Genomic DNA, 21544 nt, shown 5'->3' on the forward strand with positions numbered 1-21544 from the left:
CTAGTTCATGTCGAGTATGCATCAAATATTGGAGAGCACCAACAATGCTGCGATATAAAAATGGTTCAGGAAGAGTGTCGCCATCATGGCGAGATAAAGATGACCCAGAAGAGATTGGAGTATTAAGAGGTTTTGAGTCACTGATATTGGCTCGGATAAGAATGTCATTGATATATTTTGATTGAGAGAGAAAAATGTCGGAGGTAGATCGATGAGCTTCAATCCCGAGAAAATAGTGTAGTGGCCCAGGCCCTAAATCTTTAAGGGAGAAATGTGGTTAAGTTGAGAGATGATTGAGGAGATGTGAGAGGAATAATTACTAGTGAATATAATATCATCCACGTAGACAAGAAATAAAGATGTAATTTGTGGAGAGTGGTACATGAATAAAGAAGAATCATTTTTGAATTCTTGAAAACCAATGGAAAGAAGAGCAGATTTCAAGGTAGTATACCATTCACGGGGAGCTTGCTTGAGTCCATAGAGTGCTTTCTGAAGTTTACACACATGATTAGGATAATCAGGATGAGTGAACCCAGGCGGTTGAGACATAAAAACTTTCTCGTGTAGAGTTCCATGTAGAAAGGCATTGCTAACATCGAGTTGATGAATAGGACATTGACGAGTGACGGCAAGTGAGAAGATGGTTCGATGGTAGTATGTTTGACAACTGGTCTGAATGTTTCAAGATAGTCAATGCCTTTTTGTTGATGAAATCCCTTTGCAACTAAATGAGCCTTATGACGTTCAATGGAACCATCGGCTCTTTGTTTGATTTTGAAAACTCATTTGCAACCCACAATATTCTGTGAGGATCGAGGAACAAGAGACCACGTCTTGTTTTGAATTAGAGCATTAAACTCATTTGCCATGGCAGAACGCCATTGAGTATCTTTATTGGCGGTGGAGAAACATGTGGGTGGAGATGTGGAGATGGTGGCAATGTTAGCATTGTGAGGGCATGAGTTTTGGCACGTGTGATCATATGATGAGAGGAACATTCAGGAGCATGTATAACAGTGGGAAGTCCACGTATGGGAGTGGGAGGATTGATTGAAGACGAGTTGGTTGCGGATGATGGTTGATAGGAGTTTAATGTTGGCGAGTTGATTGGTGAAGATGGATGGTTGGAGTTTGATGATGATGATGATGAGTGTTCGGATGTTGGAGAAGATGGTACTTCAGGGATTTGTGATGTTAAAATTGTGGAGATTGGTGGTGATGAACGTTTTAGAAAAGGAAAGTGCGGTATTGGACAGACTAATGGTGTAGAAAGATTGATAGATTTTGATAATGTACTTTTAAATGGAAATGTTTGTTCATCAAAAGTGACGTGATGAGAGATATATATTCTGCCGGAAGGAAGGTGTAGACAACGATAGCATTTGTGATTTGGACTATAGCCAAGAAAATACATTTTAGAGTTCGAAAATCAATTTTGTGAGAGTTATATGATCGAGTGAGCGGAAAGTAAGAACATCCAAAAGTTTTAAGGAATAGATAGTTAGGAGGACGACTAAAAAGAATTTCAAAGGGAGATTGACGAGGCTTACCATTTGAAGAAAAACGATTAATGAGATACGTACTTGTCAGAAACGCATCACCTCAATAAGATATGGGCATAGAAGCATGAGCAAGAAGAGTGAGACTCATTTCTGTAAGATGGTGAATATTGCGTTCAGCAACACCAATTTGTTAACTTGTATGAGGGCATGATAGATAGTGTTGGATGCCATGAGTTTCAAGATAAGATTTCAGACTCCTATATTCGCCTCCCCAATTAGATTGATGAGTATTGATAGATGTATTGAATTTATTTTCAACAAGTGTGTTAAATTTAATAAAAGTTGGAAAAACATCATATTTTCTATAGATATGATATAGCCATGTAAAGAGGCTGCAGTCATCGATAAAATGGACAAAATATCGAAAACTATTAATAGAGAAAAGAGGAGCAGGACCCCAAACGTTAGAATGTATTAATTCTAATGGAGACTTACAACGAGATTGAGGAATAGGAAAATGAATTTTGTGTGTTTTTCCATATTGACAAGATTAAAAAAAACTTAATTTCTTGTTGCCAATAATAGGTAAATGAAAAGAAGACATAATAAAGGTTGACATGTTAGATTTATTGGACTAATATATATAAATAATGTGTTTGGGCTATTGTTTATTCAGAACCCAATTGATAAAGTGATCCACTAAAGTATTTTGGTTATTGGGCTAAGTCATGTTTGGTTATTAGTATGGTACAGTTTATTATGTGTAGAAACCGGATGTTTATTTAATATTTATGATGGATTAAATAATAAATAAATGACAATATAAATAGGGTTGTGGTCCCCGATTCATAGATGTTAGTTTCATTTCTCATAACCTCCATCGTTAGAGAGAAGCAAGAGAGACAGTCTATAGAATTTGAAGATCCAACCTGTGGTAACTCAAAAGCTTTGGGCAATGACATCAGGTACGCTTCCGCTTAATTTATCATATCAACTTATTAACATAGATAATCATTAATCTTATTTTGTCTAGTTAAACACTAATATAATGTTAAAGATTATAGATCATGACTAAAGAAAACTATTAGATAATCCGGACTAAAACAAGATAAGAATAAATATATCTAACATGACGTTGATAATGAAGGGTGTTCAAGACGATGATGCCAAAAGTTGGCAGATGATTGAGTTCCAATAAGAGCTTGATGAATGGGCGGAGGGTTGACGATTGAGTTTAGGCGATATAGCCCATTTTTAAGTGTGTCGCGAAGGAGTTCCCTCTTCGTGACCTGATCCTTAACAATACAATAATTTTGAATGAAATTCTAAAAAGATATTATTATCAGCAAAAAAATTGGAAACACTTAGTAGATTTTTTGTTATTAATGGGACATGCAATATATTACGTAGATGAAGGTTTTATTGGAACATGGAATGAATGATTGCCCAATATTAGAAATAGGAAGAGGGTTACCGTCTCCCATTTTAATAATTTCTATATCATTATATGGAGTTGAGATGTTAATATTGTCAAGGTTCGTCGTGAGATGGTTAGTAGCACCAGAGTCGGGATACCAGGTTGAGTCATAAACAGAAGAGGGTGTAGCCATCATAGCAGAGTGTGTCGTTGAATTTTGATTCTGACGACGTCGGCAAGTTTCAATCGAATGACCTGTAAAGTTGCAAATATTACAAAATAGACCCGATCGACAAACATTAGTTGCATGACCAAAACAATCACATAATTGATATTGTATTTTATTTCTATTGGGCCCATGAGGCCCACGACCCAAAATAGAAGGCCCATTAGTAGAAGGACCCCCTAACCCGATAGTAAAAGCCCGGTCGGAGTGTGAAAATTTAGATGAACTTAAAGGCCCGTTTATTTGATATCCATTGGAATTATGGGAGCTCAATCTATTGACAGTTTCATTTTCTGCACTATAATCACTCGGAGAGGAGACCGAACATCGCGATCGTTGGAAGTGGGATGGTTTCGAAATTCCTCTCAATCCAAAAGCAATATTAGAGGTTGGAGAGTTAGAATGGAGTGATTCAAGGAGAATCTCATGTGTAAGAAACATTATTTGGAGGTCTTCGATGTCGATGGGGTCGGTGCGAGTGGTTACCGCTATAGTGAGAGATTCGTATTCAGGATTAAGTCCTCCCAAAGCATAAAGGATAAAATCTTGTTGAGTTATGTTTTGCCCAGCACCAGCGAGACTATCGATGATTGATTTTATTTTCTGTAAATGTTCGGCCATCGGGAGTGAGCCCTTCTTTACCGTCTGAAGTTGAAGACGAAGCTGCATTATACGAGCTTGAGATTGACAAGCGGATGTGCGTTCTAAAGTAGACTAAAATGCTTTAGATGTAGTGCATGATTCACCAACCACTTGGGCTATGATGGATTCTGAAAGGGTGGAGAGAAGTCATGAAAGGATCCTCTGATCTTGCTCCTCCCAGATGGTAAAACCATGATTTGGAGTGAGGACACTAGATCCATCAGCAACATCGACTTGGAGAAAGGCTTCAGGGGCAGAATTAGTTCCAGCAACATATGGATAGAGACCATAACCTTTTAGGGTAGGTAAGATTTGAGATTTCCAAATAAGAAAGTTTTTGTGACCGAGTTTAATGAATGTGAGATTGTGGAATAGATGAGTGATTGAAGCGGAAGAAGATGATGAAGAGGCCATGGATACAGAAATTTGTTAAAACCGAATAATGACTCTGATACCAAGTTAAAACAAATAAGTAAGTAAGAATTTGCTGTAGATTAAGAATGTATTTCTGTGTGTTATTATAATTACAAGAATATGAATTTATACAAAATAAGGGAAATTAAAAATTAAAATTTTAAATACACTTAATAGATGGAATATGAAAACTAAGAGACTAAGTGTGTTGATCTTTAATTATAGAGTCTTTAATAAGTATTATTGACATTATACATATTTTAAAATTATTATAATTTTCTTTTCCATGTGCAATGCATAAGAATTTATCTAATCTTAATATCGTTTTGATTGAGATAAGAAGTTGTTTTGAGTTTTTGTGGTAGAATAAACAAACTATTTTCCAATATTTTAAATATAAAATAATTGATAAAAAAAATCTCATTTAAAAACACATATGCCTTATATTATTATTATTATATATATAAGTATATGTTTTTATATATAAAAGTTTTTTATATGCCGACCCACGTTAACACTAAAGAAGCATTGACTATCAAATGAATATCATTTATGATTGTACTTTTACTTAGCAAAAAGTTAAATATGTTTTTTTTTATCAGTTATCACCATCTAATTTATTGTATTGATTGGTCACAATCATTCTTAGTCGGGTGTTCAATTCTGAATAATGAAATGTCTTACTTTATAATAAGATGAGATGGGCTAACTAAACCAAACCTTGTATAAGAGATACTATTTGTAATTTAGTTTCTTTCAAAATATATAAAAGTTTTTCAATTCTAAGAGGACATATTGATATAGTTTCTTTCAAAATATATAAAAGTTTTTATTAGATTATTGGGTTAGAGTTATTTTATTAATTATAAATTAATTTATTGATTAAAATATTAAAATATTTTTTATTTTAAATTATTATTTATTATTTTATTATTATATGATGGCCGGTTCTCGGATAAGCTAAACAAGTCCACGGACTAGGGACAACTCATTAATTTAATAAAATTTAAATTATTTAGTTAAATTTATTAATTATGTTAACATAAAAGTATATAATAAAGTAATTTAGGATAGAAAAAATAGAATATTATATGTTAAGATCTTTTACCAAGATATTATAATTTTAAAATTATTAACAATCATTTAAATAATCCGAAACGAAAACGAACATGGTTATAGTTTCTCTCTCTCAACCTTTTAGAAACTTAACAATTAACATTTTAATTTAGTCAAATTCTAGTGTGCCTCATTATTTGCTATTTCTACTTTCTAATTATGAGTTAAAGCTGATTTCATCTTGTATTTTGAGTTTTGTTTAGATTTAAAAAAAATCTCTCATACTTATGTTATTTTAATTATTAAAATTACAATAAAAACATTATTACTTTATTTTTATTAAATTTTAATTTTAATTTTAAATAAAAAATATTTGAATAATTTATATTAAATAAATCTCAAAATAAGCTATTTTTTTTAATAAAAATATTTTTTTTTTTAAAAAAAATAATTAGAAAAAAAATTGAGAGAGAAAATGAATTGTATAAACTTATTACATACAGAAAAAATAAAATAATTTATCTTTCTTATTTCTTTCAAATAACTTAATGAGATAAAACAAATAATACATTAAACAAAAGAGAAATACATTGGCCTTGCACTTAAAAAAACAAATAATTAAATTCAAGATATCAGAATTCATTAAACAGTAATGGCAAGTACTCTATTAATATAGTGGATGAAAGTGATCATGGTAAATTCTTATTTAAAAAATAGAGATATAACGAAGAATTATACCAATTTGTGAAGAAGTTTTAGAATAAACAATTTGCTATCAAATTCTCAATACGTTTGGATGGAGGCATTCTTAATAATTTTTACAGAAAAGATATAACATCACCTATAATTTCTTAATTTATTTTCAATTTAATTCATTATTTATTTCTTTAATTTTGAAAGAAAAAAAAAAATCACACTTATCCACTTATTTCATCTATATTTTTTCATTCATTTTCTCTATCTACTAAAACTTTTGAATTAGTCCCACCTGAATTAAGGTCATTATTGAATCATTTTGTCAAAATGAGTTGAAATCTCTAAACAATATGGTAGTATTCTTGTATTTAAATAAATAGAAAATATATAAAAAAAATATTTTACAAATAAATCAAATAAAGTAAAATATAAAAATAACAAAATCATTGGAATACGATGTTGATTCGAGCGATGTGTTAAACACATTTCCTTAAAATAGTTTAATCGTCTCTCATTTGTGTTGGAGTTTATCGCAGATAACTGTTTATCAAAATACAACAAAATTTAATAGTGATTCTGCACTGAAATCGGTACGCAAAGAACTTAACCAATGTACCTGAACTATCACCGAATTTCTGCGGAAAAATGTCAAGTGAAGAACTCGAAAAACACTCACAATGATAATGAAAAAACTATTGAAATTTTAGAGTGAAAAATTATAAGATAATATGTGGATAGAAATTAAAATGAAGGAATATATATAGCTGAAAATTAAACCCTAAAATCATTCATCAATTTCTTGAATCCAACTGCCACTAATCCATCGTCCAACAACGATAAACATTTATTTTTTCTTCATTTTTTTTATCTTAACACATTTGAACTCTTTCTAGCAATAATTATTAATAACAACTTATATCATCAATAAACTCATAATTGTTACAATAAATATTCTTAATTTTCTCCTTCAATAAATTAATATTAATTAAATAATTAATAAATTCATTTTCATTTGAATTAAATTTACCTTAATTCACGTTTAAATTTAGTGTAAATTTTATTTGAATTAAATTTCACTATTAATTCACATTTGAATTTGGTGAGATTTTCATTTAGATTAAATTTCACCTTAATTTATATTTGAATTAAGTATGAATTTCATTTGGATTAAATTTGTCTAAATTCTTATTTTTATTTAATTAATGAAATTAGTTTAACTAGCATGTAATCAGTGCATTTGCACGAGTTATTATATAAAAACCGTGAAAAATAATTAAGATAAAAATGTGATATCATTTTTAATTTTATTTTTAACCGTTTTAAGTTTATGAACGGGTCAACCCATAATCGGACCTAAGTATCAATTTACTCTCACATATATATCCAAATTAACTACAGTTCTCGACTCGGCAATCCTGACACTTTGAAAAAAATTAAGCATCGTTATATATATATAGATTAGTTAGTTAAAATTTTGAACTTATATTGTTAAAGTGTCCCACGTTCATCAAATTTGGTGTTGAATTAAAAATATAAAATTTTATTAGCCTAGATGGTTAAAGAATTGTACTTGTTTTGTTATGTTGCAAGTTCGAAACATACATATAAGATTTTAAATTTTATTTTTAAACGTTTTTATGGGCGAGTCAACCCATGATCCGACCCAAGTATTAATTTACTCTTACATATATATCTAACTTAACCACAACTCTCGGACCAGCAATCTAGACAATTTAAAGTTTAAGCATTATATTATATATATATTATATATAGAGAGATAGATTAGTTAGTTAAAAAGTTAAAATTATATTGTTAAAATGTTCCATATTCATCAAATTTGTTGTTGAATTAAAAATATAAAATCTCATTAGCCTAATTGGTTAAAATGTTGTATTTGTTTTGTTAAGTTGCAAGTTCGAAACATACATATATAATTTTTAATTTTATTTTTAACAGTTTTAAGTTTATGGCGGGTCAACCCACAATCCGACTCAAGTATCCATTTACTCTTACATATATATTCAAATTAACCACAGTACTCGACACAACAATCAGGACACTTTGAAAATTAAGCATCATATTATATATATATATATATATATATATATATATATATATATTATATATATTAGTTAAAAAGTTGAACTTAAATTGTTAAAATATTCTACGTTTCATCAAATTTTGTGTTGAATTAAAAGTATAAAATCTTATTAGCCTTGTTGTTAAATGATTGTATTTGTTTGGTTATGTTACAAGTTCGAAATATACATATAGCATTTTTTATTTTATTTTTACCCGTTTTAAGTTTATGGGCGGGTTAATCCACAATCTGACTCATGTATCCATTTACTCTCACATATATAACCAAATTAACCACAACTCTCGACCCCGACAATCAAACATTTTGAAAATTAAGCATCATTAATTATATATATATATTCCAAATTAATAGAAGATTACTCAAAATTTTCAATCAAGTAATGTTCAATTTGTTTTTTTTAATGATAACTTATTATTTTATATAATTTTTAGTTGACAAAACAAAAAATATTACTAAATATTTTAGCTTCCACAACTATATAAAGAAAACATTTGTTATAATGATTTCATCCATTCCTTCATTTGTGTTACAAATTACAATGATGGAACACTTTCAAGCCTACATTCTCTTCCCCGTTCTCTTTTTCTCCTAAATCTCATTTTGGGCCTTCTTCAAACGTTTAGCCAATAACACTGGAGCTCCGCCGGGACCACCTGGACTTCCGATCATCGGTCACCTCCATCTCCTAAAACCATTACCTCATCAAGCCCTACACAAACTCTCATCAAAATACGGACCCATAATGAAACTCTCCCTTGGCTCTGTCCCATGTATAGTTGCTTCTTCACCGGAAACAGCTAAAGACTTCCTTAAAACCCACGAATCTTCGTTTTCCAACCGTTCCCAAAACATTGCCGCTGATTACTTATCATACGGTTACCAAGATTTCTCCTTTGCGCCTTATGGGCCATACTGGAAGTTCATGAAGAAGCTCTGCATGTCGGAGCTTCTTGGAGGCCGAACTATTGACCTACTTAAAACCGATCAGTAGTGAGGAAATCAAGACTTTCTTGGATCGAGTTATGAAGAACGCGATATTAGGTAAAGCGGTTGATGTGGGTGAGGAGTTAATAAGATTGACTAATAATGTTATGTCGAGAATGTTGATGAGCGAGAGGAGTTCGGAGAATGAAGATGAAGCGGAGGAAATGAGGAAGTTGGTTAAGGAAACAGCTGAACTTACGGGGAAGTTTAATTTGTCTGATTTTTTTTGGTTTTTGAAGAAGGTGGATTTGCAAGGGTTTGGGAAGAGATTGAAGGATGTTAGAGAGAGATTTGATAGGATGATGGAGAGGATCATAAAGGAACATGAAGATGCGAGAAGATTAAGGAAGAAAGATGGAAATGGTGATTATGGGTCGAAGGATGCGGTTGATGTTATGTTGGGTATTTTAGAAGATGAGAAATCGGAAATGAAGATAACAAAAGAAAATATTAAAGCTTTCATCTTGGTAAGTATCTTTTCTTCCATTTTGATTAGTGATGTATGACTTTAAATAATAATTTGTTTAAATGTGGTTCCTAAAAGTTACAAATGACAAAATAAATTCTTACATATTAGGTTAAGTACAAGTTATGACGATAAAGGATAATTCTAGCTTCCAACCTTTAAAAATAAAATACTAGTATATATGCATCAAAGTATAACAAATAATAAATTTATTTATTTTTTTAGAAAAATGGTAAAAATTCTTAGATATATAAACGGCTAAACATAACGCATAAGCTAGTTGAGGGGATTAAGTAGGGTCAAATTTTAAATTGATCTTTAAGAGTCTAATATAAGATCTGAACTTTCAAATCTTTATAGAGATCCAATTCGAAATAAAAAACATTAAATTTTTCTAATATAAGATTTTGATATATTAAAAAGTGATTAGGATTGGTTAGAGAGATTATTCAAATAATTGAATTAATTAATTAGAGTTACAATGTAAAATGATTTTTTATATATACAAATTGATTTTTAATTCTTTGCCTAATTAAAAATTATTTGAAATTGTTATTATAGGTGGTAGGGACTTAAGCCCACCACAAATAATTTTTTCTTTTTTAAGTATATATTTATATTAGTTAAGCCTTTCTTTGAAAAAAACAAAATAAAAATTAGCCTTTCGGGTAAGAGAGAGAGAGAGAGAGAGCTGTACGATTATAGAGAGAGATTTGTTTGATTAAGGTTATTTTGAGTGCTGTTAGATTATAGAGGAAGAGAGATTTGTTTGATTAAGGTTATTTGAATGAGACAGGGTTCTGAATTCTGATGTCTATTTAATATAATTATTTATAGGATTAGTGATATGCTTATTTGAATATTTTTATAATTTATGAATATTTTTATAATTTATGAATATTTTATATTTATTAAGTTCTGTTTATTTTTTTATATTCAAATAATATTTTAAAATAAATAATTATTTTTAAAAATCAAATAAAATAACACCAATAAAAATGTTAATAATTATATTAATTGCCTATTAAATTAGTGTGCTAATTTAATTAAATTCCAACTACACATTATTTTTTTTCTTTTATTATCTTCAAATACATCTAAAAAAATAAATTTTTTGCAGACCGTTCTAACTATATTTTTTTTAATGGTCTTGATTATACTTTATGAGTTTTGAAAAACAATTTATGAATTACTTAAAAAAAATTGTTTTGTAGTAATATTAAAAAAGTTGAGTTTTTTATTAAAAAAAGATTGAAGGATATTAACATAAAATATAATGATAAAATATTTATTTAAAAGAAATATAAAATATTTATTATTTTACTCAATGAATGAGAAATAATATTTGATTAAGTTGTATTAAAAATAAATTATTTTTCCTGAGTTCAAAGTTTTGTTGAATAATATAATATGATTTTCATTAATTACACATTTGTTAATTTTTTCAAGGACCATTTTCGCTGGTGGAACTGATTCAACTGCGATCACTACCGAATGGGCGATGTCAGAATTAATCAATCATCCCGATATCATGAAGAACGCTCAAGAAGAAATAGATTATGTAGTTGGTAAAAAGAGGCTAGTGGAAGATTCCGATATCCAAAGCCTCACTATCTCGGGGCCATCGTAAAGGAAACCTTAAGGCTCCACCCTACGGACCACTTATTGCCCGCGATTTCCCATGAGAGTTGTGAAGTCCAGGGCTACCACTTTCCCCCAAAGACTCGACTCTTTGTGAATGTATGGGCCATCGACGAGACCCAAACAATTGGATCAACCCCCTTGAGTTCAAGCCAGAGAGGTTCTTGGATGAGAAGGGCAGAAAAATAGATGTGAGAGGCCAACATTTTGAGTTGATTCCTTTTGGAAGCGGCTCGAGAGAGTGTGCCGGAACATCTATTGCTCTTCAACTTGTCAAATGACCCTAGCAAAGATGATTCAATGCTTTGAATGGAAGGTTGATGGGAGGGAGTGTTGATATGGAAGAGGGGATAGGCTTGACTCGTCCGAGGGCTCATCCGTTGGTTGTGTTCCAATTCCGAGGGTTCATCTTTAGTTTCCTACTTGTGGAAAAGTCAAGAATGGAAAATCAAATTTGAATGTGTAAACGTTAAATCTCGCATCCAATTATCAAAAATTATGTTAAATAAGGCTTCTCAAAAGTCCACCAACTTTGAACCTTAAGTATTTAATAAATGCAACTTCTTTGTGTTTTACATTATTTAAAATACATGTAATTGTGAAATGAGTCCTTTGTTGTTATACATTAACTTAATTACATGTAATGGCGAAACTAGTTTCTTAATATATATATAAGACAAAATAAATAAATAAATAAATAACTAATATATATATATATATATATATATTATATATATATATATATATATATATATTAGCAATTATTGATCAAATGAATAAACATAACATAGACAAGTCTTTTTAGTTAATGATATCCACTTTTCATTGATCTCAATTAAATAGAGATAATTTAAATATAAATTTTAGAATTACACATCTTTTAATATAGTGGTTTTGAAAATCTTTTATAATATATTAAAAGATATTCATATATGAAACTACTACCAAGATTTTTTAATCTTCGTGAATATAATACTTCTACTATAATTCTAACGTTTTCCAATCACTTATTTGATCTACACTAATGAATTTTGAGAAGTCCACAAAAAACTAAATACAATATAAACAAAAAAGTCTATCTTAAAGTTGTTGTCTCCAGCTATTTTCTCTAAAAGTTTGGGGTATTACATGCGTTGGAGGACTTCCCTTATCCTCCTTCATTCCCCATTTCCTTCTCCAAGCCTCAACATGTCATTGTACTCCAGCTCGTCAAAGTAAACTCTAATGCACTCTTCAATTCTAATTCTCCTCTCGGGATGTTCAATACACATTGAGCATCCTCTTCCTCAATGGTGTAACTCTCTCCACTGTTTAGGATGATGATCTCCTATAGAGTTGAAGAGGATCACAATGTTTATGGAGAATTGACCTAGTCATTTAGATATGCCCAATGAAAGAAGGGACCAATTCAATGACCCTGACTATATCTTTTTGTTCTTTGAATAATTGTTTAACGAGTTGTGAAGGCCTATTGTAGAGGGTTCGAGTCTTAAATATAGAGGTAGAGCCTTCGTTAGGTTAGATATTGAAGTTTCTTTGTATAAAGCTTTCTATTTTTAAGAGGATGCATAATAGACTATTCATGAGCTATTGTTGTGTATTTCCAAGGGTGTAGAGTGCTTGCTTGATATTGAGGGTTTTCTTAATTTACTTCTCCTTATATATTGTTTTACTTGAACTCTAAAAATTGAAATTAAATAATAAAAGAAAGTGTTAAAATCTTTACATGAAGGTGTGAATACATGACCCTATTAAGCGATTTATATGAAAATTGGTTGTATAAATTCCAATTTTCAAACATTAAAAGTCGTATAGGAAAGCATTTTAAATGATTATAACAACTTTTAACCTAAAAATAAATCATTTACAATAGAGTGCAACACTTCAAATGAAGGTGTGAAATGCTTTACATGAAAGTGGAAATCGCTTTATAGATTCGATTTACATGATTTTGTCAAGCGATTTGTCAGAAAATTTTGATATATATATTTCAAACTTTCAAACATTAAAAGTCGTAATTGAACATTCTAAATAATGAAAGTAACTTTTAACCTAAAAACAAATCATTATAAACCTGATCATATTAAAATAACTTGAATGTATAAAACAAAGTATTGATTTCATACATATTATTGATTTCTTTGTTTAGTTCCTATCAAATCAACCCATAACTAATCAATGATTTAAATACTATGAAATAAACAAACTATAATACTAAAAAATAAGATTTCTTCTTTAAGAATGCAATGATTTATTTATGTGATTCTTCATTATCAAATTGAGAGATAAACGTAAAGTTTTTCAAAAAAAAATAAGAAACAAAACGTAAAGTTTAAAAAGAATAACTAAAATAATAATAAAACTGAAACTATTATGATTAAAATGTACCATTTTCGTTTCACAGTAACTTAGGTTGACGGAAGGAAGAGAGCTCGCGATCAAAGGAAAGACAAGAAAAGAAATGTATCTTATGAGAGACGCAGCCGGACGTAGAGAGAGGATGTGAGATTAAAATGGGGACTGTGCGAACGAAAACTCTTTTCATTGAAATTTGTTATTTTTTATTTTCTCTGCCCTCCATTAGATGCCCTATCATATCTCAAAGATTTATGTCTATCTATATACAGATTAGAGGACTCAACTCTCAAAATATCATTTCTCTTTCGTACTATTTTATTTTCTGTGATTTTTGTTCGATTAAAAAAAATATATTTTTTGGTATAAACGGTATAATATCAATATTGTACTGAAACCGTCGTATGTCACAATATTCGGTATAATAGGTATATTATTTGTATCATACCAATATTTCAACATACAAAATTTTTTGTACGATATAGGTATGTTGTTTCTTATACCGAAATTTTGGTACGATATACAATATGAATAAAAAATCCGATAATCCGTAACAACACTACGCTAACACGAAAGAAGACTTGACTATCAAATGAATTATTCCTTAACAAAAAGTTAAGTATATTTTTATTACACGTCTAATGTCTAATTTATTGTATTGATTGGTTTCAATCATTCTTAGCATCTTCAATGTTATAATGAAATGCCTTACTTTATAATAAGATGTAACTAAATATGAAATATCACTTCTTCATGGTTGTTGTGGGAATGGAATTTTAGTTCAGAATATGTCTTGTTGGAGGCCTCCTCGTGGTTTTAATTTTTCAAACAAAACAAATAAAAAATATAACCTTCTATAAAATAATTTCTCAGAGTTGAATTATCAATTGTTCAAACAAATGTAATTTTAGTATCAAAGTAGGCTTCATTTTCAACCAATCTAAGAATTGAGTTAAAACTAAATATTCTAAATTTTTGCAGTTTATTGATCACACATTGGCGCGACATTGATGTTTCCTTCTTCTTTTCAAACTACTTCTAACAATATTTTCTATAGTTATAACATAAAAAATATAAATAAAAGTTATTAAATAGTATGAGGACAAAGTGTCACGGGCTAAAACCTCGGCACCAAATAACTCATCGTCTCGTGCGACACTAGTCTAGAGTTCTACAATACTAGCTAGTCAGTCCCTCTAAAGATGCAAGAAGAAGGAATACTTTGATAGAGAAGAGTTTGGAGAATACTTGTCATATACTTGTTTCTTACAAGTGTGATGTACAAGTTTATGAGGGCTTGGTTTATGGCCAAGTCTTGTTTTATACAAGTGCATGGATTCTTTCTAGATCCTCCTTACCTAGGGTTTTCTAGATACTTCTATTATCTAACCTAGACCTAGGAACTCCTAGAGAATTCTAGTACTTCTATTATCTAACCTAGCACTAGATACTCCTAAGAAGATTCTAAAGAGTTCTCTATAACTTTACATAGAATTAGAACTCCTATAGAATTCTAGAGAGTTCCACAAAAAGGAAAATACTACAAAATGTAGAACTTTCTATAATATGCACCTTGCGGGCTGGACATCTTCACCCCCTATTGAATGGGTTGTGATCCCCCATCTAATCATGGGCGTCATCGACTCGACTTAGACCAGTACTGGTTTGATTTCTAGCGGTCAGCTCCAACCGATATGAGATGTTTCCACATGTCTCTTGATTTTGATCGGTCCCTCGTATCTGTGTACAAGCCCCTTGAGCACAAACCGAGAGACTTCAATTGTCGTGGGGGTAATTTCTCCATTCTTCTCAGTACCCTTTCCTTCACTTAACTACACGCCTCTACCTCTTCAAATCTACCATTTTCTTCATCTTCGTGTTGCTTCATCCAAATGCCCGAGAACAATCTACTTCTTCTCCTAAGGATTTGGCGAGAGTGAAGGCGGACTGAATTTTACCAACGTAACCTATAGACAGAATTTGTGGAGTTGATGGTTGTTTGTGCCTTTAGCCTTGAGTCCCTCAAAAGCCTTCCCCCACGCTCTTTGGACTCCCTTGGGTACTTCCCCTTTCCTCCTTGGAATCGTCTTCATCATCTATTCAAGAAAAAGTGAACAAATGTCTCTTTACCACGTTTGCGACCTCGGTTGAATCTCATTGCCGAGAACATGCCCATTCCCTTTAATTCTATTCTTGTTGGTATTACCCTAGTCTTTCTGTGATCCAAGATAGTTAGGGAATCAAAATAAGGAATTATACAAGAACGTACTTGATCGAACCATTGTAGTCCCAAGACTACATCGTAGTCATTCATAGGGACTAATATAAACGAGATCGTTCCCTTTCAATTCTCCGATCCTAGTGTGCACTTTCTTAGCCTCCCCACCACCGGCTTGGCTGTTGTATTCATGGACTTTATTGTCCCTCTCGTTGGGCTGATGCAAAGACCCAACGCCTTAGTCACTCCTTCTGCGCATGAAGTTGTGACTAGCTTTGGTATCCACTGATGCGCCTTCCCCCGATCAAGGCTTCCACGATATTGATCCCCTCTTTGTTCCCCTTGATCATCTCTGCAATACTAGTTTACACGTATGAGTAGTTTAAGGGTTCCTAGTTGAGTTTGTTCTTCCTCCTCGAAGGACTCAATTCCCTTAACTACTGCAACATTTCTCCTTAAATGGGCACATAAACTTTATGTGATTATGAGCACCACAAATATGACAAACTCTTGGCTTACCCATTTCGTTGGTTTGCTTCGCTGAGTTTTTGTGTGCATGCCCCTTCTTGGGTGGGCGTTCCCCCACCTTTCTCCTTATCATGTGGGTGGTCTCCCCATTTTTTTCCTCACCATCTTTGATGAACTTTGGCTTGTCCACGGAAATCTTGAGCTCGATCATCCTCTCTGCAACCATAATTTCCTCGGAGACGTTCTGCATCTGGCCTTTTACAGCTCTAATTGTGCCCAAGTTTTAGGTCGTTAACAACGCGAACAGAGCCTCCTATTTTTTTAGACTAGGTAACTCGAGTCATCAACTATTGGAACTCCTTCACATACTTTTGATGGTCCTGTGGTGCAAGTTGATTTAGTCGCTTCCGTGCCTCGAAACGGTATTCTCTGGGAAAAATTGGCACTTGAACTCGGTCTTGAAGTCTTCCCACGTTTCCATCCTTAACGTGCCTCGTTCAATGTCTTCTTCACGCCTCCTCCACCATAGTGTTCCATCTCTTGCAGGAAGAAAGATGTTGTTTCCAACTTGGTACTATCAGCAAATATGCTTGATGCCCGAAAGTACCATTTCATGTTCCAAAAGAAGTCATCCACTTTCCCTTGTACTCCTCGAGCCTTTGAACGGAGTTGGTTGGGAACATCCATCTGACAAGGTACTGCACCTCGAAGTTCCCATCCATTCCACCTAATCCGACCTTCTATCACATCGAGCCTCCCCATCATTTCCTTTTAGAGAGCATCGATCATCGCATGGACTTCTTCTTGGATTGTCTCGAGCACATCCTTTCGGAAAGCATTAACCTCCCTTAAACCGAATCCCAGCATTTCATTACGAATGCTACGATTCGCATTATTAATGATTCCATGACCCTCATTCTCCAACTATTCACCATCCTCTCCAATACAGTCTCCCTATCGGCCAGCGCGCTCAATATCGTGAGATCCTCCTCGTGCTCGCACATGCATTCCTCAAGTCGGGTCACTCACGCTTCCATATCGGCACATCTCTCGACGGACTTGCCCCCTCTTGGGCCCCTTGTCCTTATGTGTGTTGGTCGGAACCTTCGTGACGTTGGAACCTGAATCCATCTCTTCTAGCACGATCTTCATTCAAATACAGAAGCACAAACGTGGATACGATACCACTTTTGCTATGATACCACTCGTCAAGGGCAAAAACTCGGTTACCAAATAACTCCTCATCTCGTGCGACACTAGTCTAAATTGCCACAATTTAGTTAGTCGGTCTCTCTAAAGATGCAAGAAGAATGAATACTTTGAGAGAAAAATAACTTGGAGAATAACTTGTCTATTGCTTTTTGCTTACAAGTGTATGAGGTGCTTGGTTTATGACCCAGACTTATTTATATATACAAGGGCATGGATCTTTCAAGACCCTCCTTAATCTAGAGTTTTCTAGATATTTCTATTATCTATCATAGACCTAGGAAGTTTTAAGAGAATTCTAGATACTTCTATTATCTAATATATATACTTGAACTCTTAAAAAATTTAGAGAGTTCTATAATCAACTCTTATAGAGTTCTAGTGAGTTTCACAAAGAAAAAATATTACAAAAATTTAAACTTTCTAGAATATGCAACTTGTGGGCTTGATCTTCATTCCATTTGAATAGGTTGTGACAATATTCTCTCTAAACCCTTTTAAAAACTTACCCATAGCATTTTCCTTTAGTCAAATTCTAATTGTATGTAATTATTTGTTATTTCTACTGCGAGTTAAAGTTGGTTTCATCTTGGGTTATTTAGATTATTTTGAGTTTTGTTTTAGATTTTAAAAAATAATTTCTATATTATTTGTTATTTTAATTATTAAATTATATCATTTATAAATAAAATTATTACTTTATTTTTATTAAATTTAATTTTTTTTTTAAAAAAAATTAATTTATGTTAAATAAATCTCAAAATAACATATTTTTAATGAAATCATTTTTTTAATTACAACCTTAAAAACCCTAATCAAACAACTCGAATGGACCTAAAAAGAGAATTAGTCTGCAATTAGTTTAATATTATATTTAAATTATGTATTTGGTATTTGTTAATTACTAGATCTTAATTGACAATGTAAGACACGCAACAATATTAAAAAGGAGTTATGGAACTCATTTCGATCAAATGTATTTAAAATAATTGAAAAACAATTAAATTTATCATTTTTCCAAATAAGTTAATGAGATGAAACCTGCAAGTTTTAGAAGTCAAAATGACCTTTCCAAATAAAATATATTGAATCCCTTGCACTTGAAACCAAATAATTAGATTCAAGATCTTATGCATCATTCAATAAACAATAATCAATTCATGATAAGTATAGTTACAACTTGGTTCATTTAGAAACAATGGAAAAATTAAATCTTTGATAAAAAAAAAGTTTTGTGATACTATTAAAACTATGATAAAAAATAAAAGAACAACCAATGATTGAAATCTAGTTAATCAAGTTTAAAAAGAGAAAAAACAACTTCTGAGAAGAAATCTAGTTATTTAATGCCTTAATGGTTCTTCAAAATGAATATAGATATGGCAAGAGTAGGCTATTACTATAGTGGATAGGAATGATCATGTTAAATTCTTATTTAAAAATGGAGATATTAGTACAACGAATAAACTAATTTAGGAGAAGTTTGGGTAATTATATACTTGAATAGCCATATTCAAAAAAGTTGTACATAGAATCAATTTTATTATCGGAATTATTTTCAATTTAATTAATAATTTTTTTTAAAAATTAAAAATAAATAAGACAAAATCAACGCTTGTTCACTTATTTCATCTATAATTTTTCATTTATTTTCTCCATCCACCATAATTCTAATTATTGGATATGTCCCCTATCGGATTAACATGAGTTGTGAACATGAGTAGGGGTGGCCAAACCTACGGATCGGATACGATCCGGTATTTCGGATCGGATATCCGCTTTTATTTTTTTCAAAAATTGCGATCCGTATTCGATCCGGTATCCGACCACTATCCGATCCGAAAATACCGGATCGGATCGGATCGGCCAGCCGGATACTGGCTGATCCGATTTTTTTTCATAGGCTAGAAATTGAAATTGTTCATTAACAATCTTAAAATTCAACTCATAAGTACAATACATATCAAAAATATAATTCAAATACCAAAATGAAATCAATATTTTTTAGACAAAAAGACATTAGTCCACCCAAGTGACTCAACATTTTATAATACTTGTAGGCTGCAACCTTGTAGGAAGTTCCATCAACTTTAGTGGCTTCTTCTTCAATGAGTCCCAAAATTTATGAGCTTATTCTATAAAAAAAAAACAGCACAATAGCTTCACATATTTTACCACAATGATTTATTCAATCAAACATTACAAGATGATGTACCTTGACATTTTTCTAGTTCTGGTATGATAGACTTAAGTCATAACTCTCATCATCAATTATAAAGCTTGGTTGCTCTGTAGTTAAATCTTTCATTCCTACGAAAATCAACAATCATAGTCATAATATTCTTAAGTCCCCAATCAATCAAACATTTTTCAACACCTCGACCTATCAAATACCAGAATGGCCAAGAGGACAAAAATTAATGATCCTTTTATGCAAAACCCAATTGTCATCAATAAAATGAGCGGTAAGACACATATAGCTCAAATTTTGACCAGAAGTCCATGCATCGGTTGTCAAACTAACTCGAGAAGAGAGTGTTTAAAAATAGCTTTTAACTTTCGTTTTTCTTCGATAAAAAAGCTATAACAATCTCTAGTAATGGTTGACGTGATGGAATTGAAAATGCAGGATTCAAACACTTACAGAAGTATATAAATCCTCATGTTCCACAAAAGCAAAAGGCAACTCATCAACAATAATCATCTAGCAAGGGCCTTTCTACAAGTTGTTTGATCAAATTGCCAACAAGACGGAAGAGAAATTGTTTCAAACACACCATCATCACGGACAATAGTTTTTGTTTCAACTCCCATAAGTTTTTGTTTCTTATCCATATTAGCAGGAAGTTGTTACATCTCTTGATATGATTAGCTAAAGGAGTTGTTCCATTTTTTGCCGCACAACCAATTTTTGTAGCACAATATTTGCACTTTGCATAATTTATATCATCCGTTCTATCAAAATGAGACCACCAAATAGAACTTTTTCTCTTATTATCACAGATAGAACTAGAAGAAGAAACATCACTAGACGTAGGATGCTTTAGTGATTTTTGACTTGTAGAAATAGGTATTTCATTTCTCTCAGACATAGATTTCTCACTCATGTTTGTAGATCTTGAATACTAGTAAGATCTGCAAGTTACAGCAGCAGAAATGGAAAACATATACTTAAACACTAGAACTGGAAAACATATACTTAAATAGATACTGGAAAACAAATACTTAAACACTATGAAGTAGAACTGAAAAACATCTGGAAATGGAAGAAGCAGAAATGGAAAAAAATTTGCAAGTTACAGCAGAAATGGAAAACATTACTTACAAGTTACCGCAGCAGCTCCAGCCTCCAAGCTCCAAGCTCCAGCCTCCAAGCTCCAGCTCCAGCAACTTCTAATGAGGATTTGAGAAACAGACAGATAAAGGAAAATGTGAAGAAGAATAACTCCGGCAGCTTCTATTGACTGACTTCTATTGACTGAGAAAGAAAATGTGAAGAAGAAGAAAGGAAAATGTGAAGAAGAAGAAAGAAGAAGAAGAAGAAAAAGGAGAATGTGAAGAAGAAGAAACAGATCTCTGAAAGGTAAGAATAAAAACCCGTTTGAAAGGGTTTGTAATTTGTGAACAGACAGAGGAAAAAAAAAAAAAAGAAAGGTAAAGAGAGATATTTAATTATTTTATGATATTTTGTTTTTAAATTTATTTATTAATAAATTTTAAATATCATCGGATCGGTTTCGGTATCCGATTTTTTTTTTGCCCGATCCGTATCCGATCCGGAAATCCGGTAAAAATATCGGATCGGATCGATATCCGAATTCGATCCATCGGATACGGATTTTTTCGGATCGGATTGGCCGGATCAACGGATCGGATCTTTCGGATCGGATTTTTTGACCACCCCCTAAACATGAGTTTTATTCTATATTCAAACACAATATAAACATATCTGTGATGATTACTCATTCAAATTTTCTATCAACTGGCTAGGTTCAATTTGTTTTTGTTGTTTTTTGTTTAATGATAACTTATTATTTTATATAAATGTTAGATGTCCAAACAAAAAACAATTGCCAAATAGTTTGATTTCCACAATTATATAAGAAAATATTGGTTATAATTATTTTCATACATTCCTTCATTTGG

General features: G+C 31.6%; 1 long non-coding RNA gene and 1 pseudogene across 1 annotated transcript; one reads left to right on the forward strand and one right to left on the reverse strand.

Annotated features, from left to right (window-relative positions):
• The first annotated feature begins 740 nt into the window (after positions 1–740).
• On the forward strand, positions 741–11606 carry LOC124943325 (annotated as a pseudogene).
• Positions 11607–19404: 7798 nt separating this feature from the next.
• On the reverse strand, positions 19405–20855 carry LOC124941107. The gene is made up of 3 exons (XR_007099600.1): positions 20724–20855; positions 19614–19708; positions 19405–19533 (listed from the first exon to the last, which is right to left on the reverse strand). It is a non-coding gene; the product is annotated as an uncharacterized LOC124941107 (long non-coding RNA).
• Between the last annotated feature and the right edge of the window lie 689 nt (positions 20856–21544).

The sequence above is a fragment of the Impatiens glandulifera genome, chromosome 6 (genome assembly GCF_907164915.1).
Source record: "Impatiens glandulifera chromosome 6, dImpGla2.1, whole genome shotgun sequence".
NCBI lineage: Eukaryota > Viridiplantae > Streptophyta > Magnoliopsida > Ericales > Balsaminaceae > Impatiens > Impatiens glandulifera.